Raw genomic sequence first — 15,854 nt, forward strand, 5'->3', positions numbered from 1 at the left:
CCATCCTAAAGGAAATCAGTCCTGAATATCCTTTGGAAGGGCTGATGCTGAAGCTGAAACCTCAATACTTTGTCCACTTGGTGCAAATAGCTGATTCACTAGAAAAGACCTTGATGCAGAGAAAGATTGGAGGAACAGAAGTGGATGACAGGATGAGATGGTTGGATGGCATCACCGATTTGATGGACATGAGTTTGAGCAAGCTCCGGGAATTGGTCGTGGACTGGGAAGACTGGCCTGCTGCATTCTATGGGGTTGCAAATAGTCAGACACTACTGAGTGACTGGACTGACTGATAGAATATAAAGTATTTAGTGTAATGCTTAACATCTAAGTTCTAAAGATGTTAGCTATTTATATAGTAAAAATTGATATTATTATTGCATTTACTATTATCAATATTCTTATTTTTGTATTTATTTTTAATATTGTTAAAGTGTGTAACAATACTCATGAAGAAAAGCCAAATTTGAAGAATGTCAGTATTTTAAGAAAGAGATAATAGAATCTCTGTTAGTAGTCATTTGGGGAGAGGAAAAGATGAGTTAAAAAAAATAATAAAGATGGAAAATTAGTAGTCATGGTTGTGAGAGTCAAGTTTGCTTCTTTTATTTATTATTTACTTTTATTAAAGTACAGTTAATTAACCATATTGTATTAGTTTCAGGTGTGCAACTGTGATTCAATATTTTTACAGATTATAATCCATTTAAAGTTATTATAAGATATTCTCTACATTCTCTTTATACACAGGGATTATAGATCCTTATTTATTTTATACATAGCACTTGGTAGCTCTTAAACTCCTTCCTCACAATCTTACTCCTCTCCCCATCATTCTCCTCTCAGGTAAACACTAATATGCTTTCTATATCTGTGAATCTGTTTCTGTTTTGTTACATGCATTCCTTCATTTTTTAAGATTCCACATATTTATTTTTGTTGTTCACTCACTCAGTAGTGCACAACTCTTTATGACCTCACGACCTGTAGCACACCAGGCTTCCCTGTACTTCATCAACTCCCTGAGCTTGCTCAAACTCATGTCCATTAAGTAGGTGATGCCATCCAACCATCTCATCCTTTGTTGCTTTCTTCTCCTGCCTTCAATCTTTCCCAGCATCAGGATCTTTTCCAACGAATCAGTTCTTCACATCAGGTGGCCAAATATTGGAGCTTCAGCTTCAGCATCAGTTCTTCCAGTGAATGTTTAGGGTTGATTTCCTTTAGGATTGATTGGTTTGATCTCCTTGCAGTCCAAGGGACTCTCAAGAGTCTTCTCCAGTTCAAAAGCATCGATTCTTTGGTGCTCAGCCATCTTTATGGTCTGACTCTCACATCTGTACAGGACTACTGGAAAATACATAGTTTTTACTATATGGGCATTTGTCAATGAACTGAGGTCTCTACTTTTTAATACCCTTACTAGGTTTGTCATAGCTTTACTACCAAGGAGAAAACATCATTTAATTTCATGGTCTTATCTGTCTGACTTATTTTATTAACCATAATACTCTCCAGGTGCACTTGTGTTATACTTTCATTCTTTTCATGGTTTAGTATTATTTATATATAAAGTAATGCTCAAAATTATCCAAGTGAGGCTTCAACAATACTTGAATTGAGAATTTCCAGATGTTAAAGCTGGATTTAGAAAAGGCAGAGGAATCAGAAATCAAATAGTAAACATCCGTTGGATCATAGAAAATGCAAGAGAGTCCCAGAAAAACATCTTCTTCTGCTTTATTGACTATTCCAAAGCATTTGACTGTGTGGATCAAAACAAACTGTGGAAAATTCTTAGAGATGGGAATACCAGACCACTTTATCTGCCTCCTGAGAAATCCGTATGCAGGTCAAGAAGCAACAGAACTGGACCAGGAAAAATGGACTGGTTCCAGATTGGGAAAGGAGTATGTCAAGGCTGTATACTGTCACTTTGCTCAATTATCTTATGTGCAGAGTACATTATACAAAATGATGGGCTGGATGAAGCACAAGCTGGAATCAAGATTGCCAGGAAAAATATCAATAACCTCAGATACACAGATGACACCACCCTTATGGTAGAAAGTGAAGAGGAACTAAAGAGCCTCTTGCAAGTACAAGAGGAGAGTGAAAAAGCTGGCTTAAAACTCAACATTCAGAAAACTAAGATCATGGCATCTAGTCCCAGCACTTCACGATATAGATGGGGAAACAATGGAAACAGTGCCAGTTTTTATTTCCTTGGGCTTCAAAATCACTACAGATTGTGACTGCAGCCACAAAATTAAAAGATGCTTGCTCCTTGGAAGAAAACCTATGACCAACCTAGACAGTGTATTAAAAAGCAGAGACACTCTTTATTAACAAAGATCCATCTAGTCAAAGCTATGTTTTTCTCCAGTAGGTAAGTATGGGTGTGAGTGTTGGATTATAAAGAAAGCTGAGTGCTGAAAAATTGATGCCTTTGAACTGTGGTGTTGGAGAAGACTTTTGAGAATCCCAGACTGCATGATGATCCAATCAGTCAATCGTAAAGGAAATCAGTCCTGAATATTCATTGGAAGGACTGATGCTGAAGCTGAAACCCCAATATTTTGGCCACTTGATGCAAAGCACTAACTCATTGGAAAAGCCCCTGATGCTGGTAAAGATTGAAAGCAGGAGAAGGGGACGATAGAGGATGAGATGGTCAGATGCCATAACCGACTCAATGGACATGAGTTTGAGCAAGCTCCAGGAGTAGTCAGTGATGGGCAGGGAAGCTTGGCTTTCTGCATTCCATGGGGTCTCAAAGAGTTGGACATGAGTGAGTGACTGAACTGTTATATATATTACTATATATGTATGTATGCATATAAACATTACTATATATATATGTATGTATGTATGTATATAAACATTAGTTTCACCCATTCTTTTGCTAATGGACTTTCAGGTTACATTCATGTCTTGGCAATTGGAAATAATGTTACTATGAACACTGGGGTGTGTAAATGTTTTCCAATGACTGCTTTCCTTTTCTTTGGATATGTACCCAGGAGAGAAGTTGCTGGATCATATGGTAGTTCTATTTTTACTTTTCTGGAAATCTCCATATTGTTTTCCATAGTGACTGCATCAATTTACATCCCAACAAACTGTAGGAGGACTCCCTTTTCTCCACATCCTTGCCAACATTTGCTTGATGATAGACATTTTGATAGGTGTGAGGTGACAGCTTATTGTGATTTTGATTTATATATCCCTGATGATTAATGATGCTAATACTTGTAAAAGATAAACCGAAGCATATTACAAATGTTAAAGGTTTATTTAGCAGAAATTTCTTAGAATTTGTCAGTGCCCAACCAGAAGTGGTTAGGAGCACTCTATCCATAGGTGCTCTAGGAAAATAATTACAGAGAAAAGGCAGACACAAAGTAGGAAATAATTGATTGCCTATAGCCTACAGTGTAGTTGTCTATATTTGTGATTGAATAGACCTACGATTTGATTTCAAAACCTTAAGGCACTTACAAGTTTAGATTTTTGTTTGCTTACATAGGCCATATCAATCTAACAGCTTCCTTATTTAATTAATTTAATGATTTGTGTACTTAGTTTGGGTAATTATTTGAGTACTATCTGATGAATACATTTATAAGGAGAACATTTTTAAAACTATCTTTTAGAAATCAGGGATTTAAGAGACTATGGTTATAACAGCAATACTTAGTCAACAATTATATTTATGATAAAAATGTAGAAATTTCACCTATAGTTGTGAATTGAATTTTCCTAAATTTCTCTCACAATTTTTCACTTTGTGATTGTAATGATAAGAAGAGAGAAATGCAGGAATGTTTTTGTTAATGTTTTTTCTACAATTTGAACTAAACAAGAAAAAAAATTAGTGTATGTCTTCTTTAATTTATATATATGTAAATATGTACATTAATATATATGTGTGTGTATATATACATATATACACACACACAGACATACACACATAAACTGCTTTTGTTTAAACATTGGAGGTAATGAGTGAGGGACAAATGTAACACTGTTAGAAAAAGGATTGTAAGTCCTGGGTAGGACTATTATGGTACATGGTCTGCTTACACTGAAAGTCTCTTAAGATTTGTGACTAGTATTCATAGTTTCCATATTAGTTTCATAGCAAAAGTGCATAAAAATCAAACTCCAAATCTCAACAACTTAAAACATATTTTTGGTCATTTATATATGGGTCAGGTATGGCCCTGATGGTTTTCCCAGGCTTACATGAGTTCAAATCTGTTCTATTTGGTTCCTTATTCTGGATTCAGGGTTATTTTTCTTTCATGGTGGATTAGAAAAACATAGAGGGGAAATCAAAGCTTACAAGTAAATTTAAAATTTCTGCTGTCATCAAAATCATTTTCAAATAAATTTGAAAAAAAAACTCACCTGGCTAAACTATCAAGATGGCAGGAAAATGCATTTCCCTCTGTTCTAGTGAGAGATGATATTCAAAAATAAACATGGGAAGGGTATCAATCTATATTTTTATAACAGGAAAGAAATGAATGATTACAAACATAATCTTTCTATGATGATTCTTCTTAGAATTTTTGAATTAATAAATAAATACAAAACAAGCTTTATTTTAAATAATTCCAAGTTTATTTTAAACAATTCCAACAATCAGTTCAGTTCAGTCGCTCAGTCGTGTCCGACTTTTGTGATCCCATGAATCGCAGCACGCCAGGCCTCCCTGTCCATCACCAACTCCCAGAGTTCACTCAGACTCACGTCCATCAAGTCAGTGATGCCATCCAGCCATCTCACCCTCTGTCGTGCCCTTCTTCTCCTGCCCCCAATCCCTCCCAGCATCAGAGTTTTTTCCAAGGAGTCAACTCTTCACATGAGGTGGCCAAAGTACTGGTGTTTCACCTTTAGCATCATTCCTTCCAAAGAAATCCCAACAATAACACCCCCAAAAGATGTCATTTCCATCACAGATGACTGGAATGTAAAAGAAGGTGGTCAAGAGTTACCTGGAGTTATAGGCAAATTTGGCCTCAGAGTACAAAATGAAGCATGGCAAAGGCTAACAGAGTTTTGCCAAGAGAACACACTGGTCATAGCAAACACCGCCTTCCAACAACACAAGACATGACTCTACACATGGCTATCACCAGATGGTCAATACTGAAATCAGATTGATTATATTCTTTGTAGCTGAAGATGGAGAAGTGCTATATAGTCAGCAAAAACAAGACTGGGAGCTGACTGTGGCTCAGATTATGAACTCCTTATTGCAAAATGCTGACTTGAATTGGAGAAAGTAGGGAAAACCACTAGGTCATTCAGATATGACCTAAATCATATCCCTTATGATTTTACAGAGGAAGTGACACATAGATTCAAGAGATTAGATCTGATAGAGTGCCTGAAGAAATATGGATGGAGGTTCCTAACACTGTATAGGAGGCAGTGATCAAAACCATTCCCAAGAAAAAGAAATCCAAAAAGGCAAAATAGTTGTCTGAGGAAGCCTTACAAATAGCTGAGAAAAGATGAGAAGCAAAAGACAAAGAACGAAAGGAAAGATATATCTATCTGAATGCAGAGTTCCAAAGAACAGCAAGGAAAGATAAGAAAGCCTTCCAAAGTAATCAATGTAAAGAAATAAAGGAAAACAATAGAATGGGAAAGACTAGAGATCTCTTCAAGAAAATTTGAGATATCAAGGGGTCATTTAATGCAAAGATGAGTTCAATAAAGGACAGAAATAGTATGGACTAGCAGAAGATATTAAGAAGAGGTGGCAAGAATACACAGAAGAACTATACAGAAAAGATCTTCATGACCCAGAAAACCATGATGGTCTGAGCACTCACTTAGAGACAGATAGCCTAGAGTGTCAAGTTAAGCGGGCCTTAGGAAGCATCACTATGAACAAAGATAGTGGAGGTGATGGAATTCCAGTTGAGCTATTTCAAATCCTAAAAGACAATGCACTGAAAGTGTTGCACTCAATATGCCAGCAAGTTTGGAAAACTCAGCAGTGGCCACAGGACTGGAAAAGGTCAGTTTTCATTCCAATTCCAAAGAAAGGCAATGCCAAAGAATGCTCAAACTACCACACAATTGCACTCATCTCACATGCTAGTAAACTAATGCTCAAAATACTCCAAGCCAGGCTTCAGCAATACGTGAACTGTGAACTCCCTGATGTTCAAGCTGGTTTTAGAAAAGGCAGAGATCAAATTGCCAACATCTGCTGGATCATGGAAAAAGCAAGAGAGTTCCAGAAAAACATCTATTTCTGCTTTATTGACTACACAAAAGCCTTTGACTGTGTGGATCACAATCAACTGTGGAAAATTCTTAAAGAGACATGAATACCCGTCCACATTACCCACCTTGTGAGAAATCTGTATGCAGCTCAAGAAGCAACAGTTAGAACAAAACATGGAAGTACAGACTGGTTCAAAATTGGGAAAGGAGTTTGTGAAGGCTGTACATTGTCACTCTGTTTATTTAACTTCTATGCAAAGCACAACATGATAAATGCCATGTTGGTTGAATCACAAGCTGGAATCAAGATTTCCAGGAGTAATAGCAATAACCTCATATATGTACATGGCACCACCTTTATGGCATAAAGCGAAGAACTAAAGAGCTTCTTGAGGAAGGTGAAAGAGGAGAGTGAAAAACCTGACTTAAAAGTCAACATTCAAAAAATGAAGATTATGGCATCCTTCCCATCACTTCATGGTGTACATATGGGGAAACAATGTAAACAGTGGCTGACTTTATTTTCTTGTGCTCCAAAATCACTGCAGATGGGGAGTGCAGCCATGTAATTAAGACTCTTGCCTCTTTTGGGAAAAGCTATGACAAACCTGGACAGCATATTACTACTCAAGTGAGTAGGCTCCAATTCTTAAAGCTAGCATGTAAGACAAATGGCACCAGATGTAAAATAAACCAAGAGAAATTGATGATTCTTCTTGAAAGATTGTGAGTAGTAAAAGAGCCAGTTTAGGAACTCCAACATTTAAGGAGTATATGGAATAAGAGCAAATCTTACAGGAGACTGAAAAAGGCCAGAAACCCAGGGAGAGTCAGAATAGTTGGAAGAGAAGAGAGAGCTCAAAAAGAGAGGAGGGAAGTGGTAATTAAAGATGAGAGTAAGAGTAATTTGAAGACAGACCGCTATTTACTAGATGTGATAATTAGGAGTTCTTTAATGACCTAAGCAATGAAATTAATAAGAATAATTTATTGCTTTATAATTTCTGATTTTAAGTAAATAATAAAAGCCAGAAAGTTTTACAAGACAGACATAATTAAACATTGATTAGAAATTTTCTTGACAGCCTAAGATGATTGGAGTACATTTGAAAACATAATTCAATCCTTTGATTTATGATGATAGGTGGGAAAAACAATATTTTTTATTTTTTGATTAAAGATTAAATCAGAGATCAATAGTTTCCATAAAATGCTTAGTGGCTTCAAATTTCCAAAGAAATTCTGTAGTGCTAATTATTATCATTACATGTATACTTCTGCAAACAAAAATAAAACTAAGCAACACATTTATAATATAAAACTTTCTATACTTTAAATATAATTGTTTTCCAGACAGTACTGTCACTTTCTATAACTTTAGAAATATCTAACATATTTGAAAACTATGATACATAAGTACAAACAATAACCAACATGTTATTGTTTTCTTCCTTGCTTAGGTTTATTTATAATAATAATTACTTTTATATAAAGCTGATAACATTTACTCAGAGTTGTTTTTCTAATTTATTTCTTTTCTTTCTTTAATGTTTTTCTAATTTATTTTTTTTTTCTTTAATGTTTTTCTAATTTATTTCTTTTCATGTGTTTTGATTCCAAGGTTACATTTTAAGAATAAAATTTCATTACTAAATATTGGTGAACATTGGTTTATAACTGATTTTAAAATATTTAATATTTCTAAACTATATGTATACATACCATAATGTCCAGAAAAATATATAAGTATAAAGTCAAAAATGTATTTATGTATATATGTCATATATGCAATCAACAATTTGTTTAAAATTACATCACAATTAGTTAAAATAAGGAAAGAAACATGATTTTCCATTAGTAGTTTTGAAACAAAAATACACATCTCAATAAAGAAAACAATCTTTTAAAATTTTGATGTTTATAACATAAGTAAAACAAAGTATATCTATTTTTGAGAAATAAATATGTATATTTTAGAATCTCTGAATGTTTGAGGTACATACTTAGACATCCAAAGAAGATTCCCAAATTGTCACTGCACATATTTTCTTTTTAATCTATAGTGACGTATAATGCATACCAATAAAAGCTTTAAAAACTCTGATGTAATGTATGTTTAGGCTTCCCTGGTGGCTTCATAGTAAAGAATCCACATGCCATTACAGGAGAAGTGGCTTTGATCCTGGGTGGGGAAGATCTCCCGGAGAATGAAATGGGAACTCACTCCAGTATTTTTGCCTGGGAAATTCTATGGACAGAAGAGCCTAGAAGGCTTAGTCCATGGGTTCGCAAAAGAGTCAGATATGTCTTTGTGCCAGTACCATACTGTCTTGATGAATGTGGCTTTAAATTAAGTATGTTTTAAAATATTACGTATAGTAGACTAATATTCCAACTAATATTAGTGTTAATATTATTATTGTTTTTGCTTAAATTTCAAAGTTCTGTTTTTCATTCTAATTCCATATTATTTATAGTTGCCTGAAACCATCAGTTAAACTAAAAATAGACTTGAAGTTTTTTTTAATAAATTAAAATTGAATTTATTTATTTATTTTTTGCTTTACAATATTGTATTGGTTTTGCCATACACCAACATAGTGATACATTTTATGGGAATACAGGAAAATGATGAAAGTTATTTTCTTAAATTTGATTGTTTTCAGATATTCCTTTTGGGTGTCATAGTATCTTGGGAATTGCTTTACATTTTTCAAAAAAGAAAACTTCTCTTATTAGTCAAATTAAAATTATTACTGATTAATTATATGAAGAAATGCATTGTGGGAAATTAAGGATATTTAAATTGGCTATTTGTAAAGTTGAAGAAATAATCTTTTAACTGGAATATTCCAATGTGTTGTGAGTTCATAGCACAAAGAGATATTATAAAATTAGTGTTTTAAAATTTGAAGTTTGTGCTTTTTTAGATTCATAGGGTTATATTGTGATAACTGCTATTTTAATAAATTATTCATAACCTAATTAAGTGTGCAGTGTGAATGCATCTTGCTTTCACTGAAACTTTTTTGTTGCGTATTAACTAAAAATATCTTCTATTAAATGTACTGTAAATAGATATCTTAAAACTGATAGAATTTCATAATGATACTTAGTAAAGACTCCTTTCTTATACTTAGTATATGAAAACCTACAAAATAAATACCTGATACCTACAAATTAATATTTTAGTTTGAAAATAAATTAAATTAAAACAAAAATAAAGGCAGTCTAAACTCAACACAGAACATTAAATTAAATAAAAGATTTTGGAAAACACAGTTTTCATTTATTGAACTATTATGGAAAATGACTTGTTTTGAGATATTATAAACTATATTCACAAAATACTCATGAACAATTTCATGCATTTACATAATAAAAATTTTTTTATATGTTGAAATCTCATAAATGTTTCCTCCAAATCATAGGTTTAACAAAATGAATTTTGAAAGATACTTTATTATATAGAATTTGGGATGATGATCAGATAATACTTTAGTTTCTCCAATATAAGAAAAAGGATTTTGTTTATCTTAACAAAATCCATGTTTTGAAAATTATTTTTGATTTCCTTTTTATTATGCAATCATATCTTCTGCAAAATAGAGACAAGTTTAAATCTTTTTTGCAGAATGAACTACTATTATATCATTCTTTCCTTATATAATTGGCTAGCACTATCAGTGAAATATTGAAAATAAGTCGTGATAACTAAAACCCTTGCCTATTTCTGATCATAGGGAAAAATTATTCAGCTTTGCATTATAAATAATGTTGTGAGTTATCAGTTTTTAATAAATAATCTTTATTATGTTGAGAAAATTCTTTAATTATAAACTCCTGATTTTTTTTTAAATGATGAATGGATATTGAAGTTTGTGAAATGCCATTTCTGTAACTGTTTATATGACCATATGGTTTTCTCTATTTTACTCTTCTTTTCCATGATTAATAACATTAATTGATTTTGGATTGTTAAACTGGTATTGCATTGTTAAACCCCACTTGGTCATGATCTATTATTCTTTTGATATACCAAAGTATTTGACTTGCTCAGTCACTCAGTCATGTCCAGCTATCTGTGACCCCATGGAATGTAGCCCACCAGACTCCTCTGTTCATGGAGTTCACAGGCAAGAATACTGGAGTGCATTGCCATTTCTACTCCAGGGAATATTGCTGATGTAGGGATCAAACCCACGTCCCCTGTGTCTCCTGCATTGGCAGGTAATTTCTTCACATTGGGACATCTGAGAAGTATATATATTTTTAATTTGTTTATTTTAATTGGAGGCTAATTACTTTACAATATTGTGGTGGTTTTTGCCATACATTCACAAGAATATAAAACCTACAAAAATAGATTATTTGAAAATAACTTTAAACTAGTGTTAAAATAAAGAGAAATCTCAATCCTATTAGAATATTTGAATGATAGAGTTTCTGTTATTTTTGAAAGAGTGGCTAAATAAAGTTGGAATAATAAAACCCATGTACATTATTGTATACAAGAGAAACATCAACCTCATATGTTGTTGTTCGTTCTGCTAAGTAGTGTCCAGCTCTTTGTGACCCCATGGACTACAGCACGCCACATTCCTTAGTGAAGTGAAAGTGAAGTCGCTCAGTCGTGTCCGACTCTTTGTGACCCCATGGAATGTAGCCTACCAGGCTCCTCGCTCCATGGGATTTTCCAGGCAAGAGTACTGGAGTGGTTTGTCATTTCCTTCTCTAGGGCATCTTCCTGACCCGGGGATCGAACCCGGGTCTCCCACATTCCAGGCAGACGCTTTAACCTCTGAGCCACCAGGGAAGTGGCCTCGACTATCTCTCAGAGTTTGCTTAAATTCACGTCCATTGAGTCAGTGATGTTATTTAACCACTTCATCCTCTGTCATCCCCTTTTCCTTTTACCTTCAGTCTTTCTTTCCAATGAGTCAGCTCTTTCCATCAGGTGGCCAAAGTATTGGAGTTTTAGCTTCAGCATCAGTCCTTCTCATGAATATTTAATGTTGGTTTCCTTAAGGATTGACTGGTTTGATCTCCTTGCTGTCCAAGGGCCTCTCAAGAGTCTTCTCCAGTACCACAGTTCAAAAGCATTGGTTTTTCAGCCTCCCTTATGGTTCAATTCACATCTGTACATGACTACTACATAATATATAATTATATTTCATTCTATACACTATATATTTAAATTTTATATATATATATATATATATATATATATATTGCTATGTATATAATTATGTACTCATATTCTGGAGAAGGAAATGGCAACCCACTCCAGTGTTCTTGCCTGGAGAATCCCAAGGATGGGGGAGCCTGGTGAGCTGCCATCTATGGGGTTGCACATGACTGAAGCCACTTACCAACAGCATACATATTCACATTTCTAAATATCAATAATGTATGCTTAGTTGCTCAGTCATGTGCAACTCTTTGGAACCCCATGGATGATAGCCTGCTAGGCTCCTCTATCAGTAGGATTCTCCAGGCAAGAATACTGGAGTCTACTGTCATTTCCTCCTCTAGGGGATTTTCCCAACCCAGGGATCAAAGCACTGTCTCCTGCATCTCCTGCAGTGCAGGCAGATTTTTTTTTTTTTTTTTTTTTACCATTTTGAACACATTTGTGTAAATGTTATAACCCAATTTAAATCTGAATTTTATTTCTCACTCTACTGACCCAATGATAACATGCTCTATGTCACTGGTATTTTTTATGTTAGAATAATTTACTAGTGACCACAAAAATTGATTGAAAATTATGCTCATAAGCCATCAGCAGTGTATCTTTAATTTTTGCTTCTTGACATTTGAATGTCAGCTTGTATCCGAATAATTATCCCATAATTCACCCTAATGTGTGAATATAGGCAAATATATATAAAAAAAAAACTGCTAAAGCATCACTTTTTTCATATTAAAACTGAGACAACAAAATAATGATTTTTTTTCTTTTCTTTTTTTTTGAGAATTGATGGATAAATGCTTATGGATATGGCAAGCATAGTCCATACTATTTTTTATTTTTTAAATTATTTATTTATTTCTTAAATTTTAATTTTTACTTTATTTTACTTTATAATACTGTATTGGTTTTGCAATACATTGATATGAATCCGCCACAGGTGTACATGAGTTCCCAATCCTGAACCCCCCTCCCACCTCCCACCCCATATGATCTCTCTGGATCATCCCCATGCACCAGCCCCAAGCATCCTGTATCCTGTATTGAACATAGACTGGCGATTCGTTTCTTACATGATAGTATACCTGTTTTAGTGCCATTCTCCCAAATAATCCCACCCTCTCCCTCTCCCTCGGAGTCCAAAAGTCCGTTCTATACATCTGTGTCTCTTTTGCTGTTTCGCATACAGGGTCATCATTGCCATCTTTCTAAATTCCATATATATGTGTTAGTATACTGTATTGGTGTTTTTCTTTCTGGCTTACTTCACTCTGTATAATCGGCTCCACTTTCATCCACCTCATTAGAATGGATTCAAATGTATTCTTTTTAATGGCTGAGTAATACTCCATTGTGTATATGTACCACATATGATCCAAAAGTCTGCAAGCAATAAATCCTGGAGAGGGTGTGGAGAGAAGGGAACCCTCTTACACTGTTGGTGGGAATGCAAACTAGTACAGCCACTATGGAGAACAGTGTGGAGATTCCTTAAAAAATTGCAAATAGAACTGCCATATGAACCAGCAATCCCACTGCTGGACATACACACTGAGGAAACCAGAATTGAGAGAGACACTTGTACCCCAATGTTCATTGTGGCTCTGTTTATAATAGCTAGGACATGGAAACAACCTAGATGTCCATCAGCAGATGAATGGATAAGAAAACTGTGGTACATACTATTTTTAAGTACCCTACTTTAGTGATTTTTAGGCTTCATATTTTTTTCAAACCTTTGATTTTTTTCACTTCTATATATTATTACTACAAGTGTTTTTCTGTCTTCTGGCTTTTAATTTTCATGAAGTGCTAAATAAATCCATTCAGAGCCTAGAAAATTGGTCAGTATTGACTGACCACCCAAACTTTAGAATTTCCTTCTACATGTGATTATGTACCCTAGTGATGATATGTTCATTTATATATCACTGAAAACAGTGATCCTAGTGGTTGGTGTGACTGTTTTAAATTGCTAATTTATACATTAAATTGCATACATATTTCTTATTTAAAAAATCTGATCTTGAGGTATCCTCCCATTTGTGAAGAGAAATTCTAGGAGATTGAAGGATAAAATGAAAAGTAAATAAACTGGCAAAAAAAGGAAGGTACTCAAGGTACTCAAGGCAGTGATAAATAGAAAAGAACAGGAAAATCTGGAGCATTCACTTGCTCAGGAGATTGAAGTTAATGTCATAAAATGAAAGGACAGAAAAAAAAAATCTTGCCACACTAACTTCAGTCAGTCAGTTTAGTTGCTCAGTCACATCCAACTCTTTGCAACCCCATGGACTGCAGCACACCAGGCTTCTCTGTCAATCACCAACTCCCAGAGCTTGCTCCAATTTATGTCCATAGATTTGGTGATGCCATCCAACCATCTCATCCTCTGCTGTCTCCTGCCTTCAATATTTCCCAGCTCAGGGTCTTTTCCAATGAGTTCTTCACATCAGGTGGCCAAAGTATTGGAGCTTCAGCTTCAGTATCACTCCCTCCAACTTATCTCAAAATGAAACTATAGCCTTTAAGTATTACAGAGTTAGTAAAATATTTATTGCTATGTGTAAATAAGGTAGAGGTTTTAATTAATTGGCAAAATCATATAATTCAAAATGTGCTGAAACACCACTTAAATCAGATTGATAGCCACAGTTCTGATATTGATTGGCTATGGGAAGGCTATAATTTATAGTAGTACTGGTGTAAAAATGGCCTTATATTTTGGTTTTACCACCTTCTTTTCCTCTCTTCCTCTATCAATATCCATCTTTCCTCCCTCAGTATCTATATTTCCATCTATCTGCCTCTCTTTCTATTTTTCTCTCTGTCCATCCCCTAATATCCTCAGAAAATATTAGCAAAATATTTTTGAAATAATCCTGAATGGCACACAGATGACTACTACAGTGCATTCTATGAGTAGTTGATATAGTGCTTTCTACTCTTCGTCTTTCAAAGCCTGTAGTGTGTACCGGTGTTGAACTAGGATGCCTCCTTACTCTCTCTAACCAGTATGATTTGGTTTAACTTTGCTTCTAGAGAGTAAAATCTCTAAACTTAAGATGTACAATATGAAAGTTATTGTTGTTCAGTCACTCAGTCATGCCCAACTATTTGCAACCCCATGGACTGCAACATGCCAGGCTTCCCTCTCCTTCAACAACAGCTGAAGCTTGCTCAAGCTTCCACTGAGTCAGTGATGCCATCCAATCATATTGTCCTCTGTCATCATCTTCTCCTCCTGCCTTCAATCTTTCTCAGCATCAGGGTCTTTTCCAAAGAGTCAGTTCTTTGTATCAGGTGGCCATATATTGCAGTTTCAAGTTCAGAATCAGCCTTTCCAATGAATAGTCAGGACTGATTTCCTTTAGGATTGACCAGTTTGATCTCCTTGCAGTCCAAGGGCCTTTTAAATACTTTTAATATTGAAATGCTTTGTACATAACTTTATGTCTTTATCCCCAGTATTAATTTTATGTTAAAAGTAAGGTGACATTTGCCAACCTAAATGTGTAGTAATAATCAATGCAAACACTTACAGGAAGATTAAGACTCTAAACAAAAAATTTATTTCAGTAATTTAAAAAATAACAGTTATTTTGGGACAATGAAATATATTGATTTTTTGGTGTAAATTAATGACATAATAAGAACTGCATAAACATAAAGAATGTATGTTGTTTTAAAAAATTAGATGAAGGACACATTTTTCTTTTGTTTTTGTAAATGGATTAAAAATCAATTAAATAGTCTTGATAAATATTGACTTAGTAGCATTCTATGGTAGAGTTAGTACCAGTCACCCAGTCATATTCAACTCTGCAACCTTATGAACTGTAGGCTGCCAGGCTCCTCTGTTCATGGAATTTTCCAGGCAAGAATACTGGATTGGGTAGCCATTCACTTGTCCACGGATCTTCCCAACCAAGGGATTGAACCCAGGTTTCCTGCATTGCAGGCAGAAGCCTTACTGTCTGACCCAGCAGGGAAGCCACATCAATTAACCATTAACTAAATGATACTTTGCAGGAGATTGAACAGCATCCCTTCAAATTCAGTGTCAAATAGAAACTCAGAATGTGACTTTATTTAGAGTGAAGTCTTTGAAGATATTTTTAAGCTGCTGTAAGGGCATACAATTAAGGTGGGCTTTTACTCCAATAACTTGTGCTTTTATGTAAGAAAGGCAAAGGACACACAGACACAGACATACAAAGAAGAAAGCCATATGAAGACTGAGGCAGTGAATTATGTCAAGCCTTGCCAGCAAACACCAGAAGTTAGGAGAAAGAATTATAAAAACTCTTCCTCTGAACCTGTGGAAGAAACCAGCCCTGCAAATATCTTGATTTCAAATGCCCTACTCTCTGAACAATGAGGGAATATATTTCTGTTGTTTTATGCC

At 34.6% G+C, this 15,854-nt stretch overlaps 1 non-coding gene across 1 annotated transcript; it reads right to left on the reverse strand.

Moving 5' to 3' along the window:
• Nucleotides 1-10,995: 10,995 nt before the first annotated feature.
• Nucleotides 10,996-11,068, reverse strand: TRNAS-GGA. The gene has a single exon. It is a non-coding gene; the product is annotated as a tRNA-Ser (tRNA).
• Nucleotides 11,069-15,854: the final 4,786 nt, after the last annotated feature.

Source organism: Oryx dammah, unplaced genomic scaffold (assembly GCF_014754425.2).
Source record: "Oryx dammah isolate SB20612 unplaced genomic scaffold, SCBI_Odam_1.1 HiC_scaffold_20, whole genome shotgun sequence".
NCBI lineage: Eukaryota > Metazoa > Chordata > Mammalia > Artiodactyla > Bovidae > Oryx > Oryx dammah.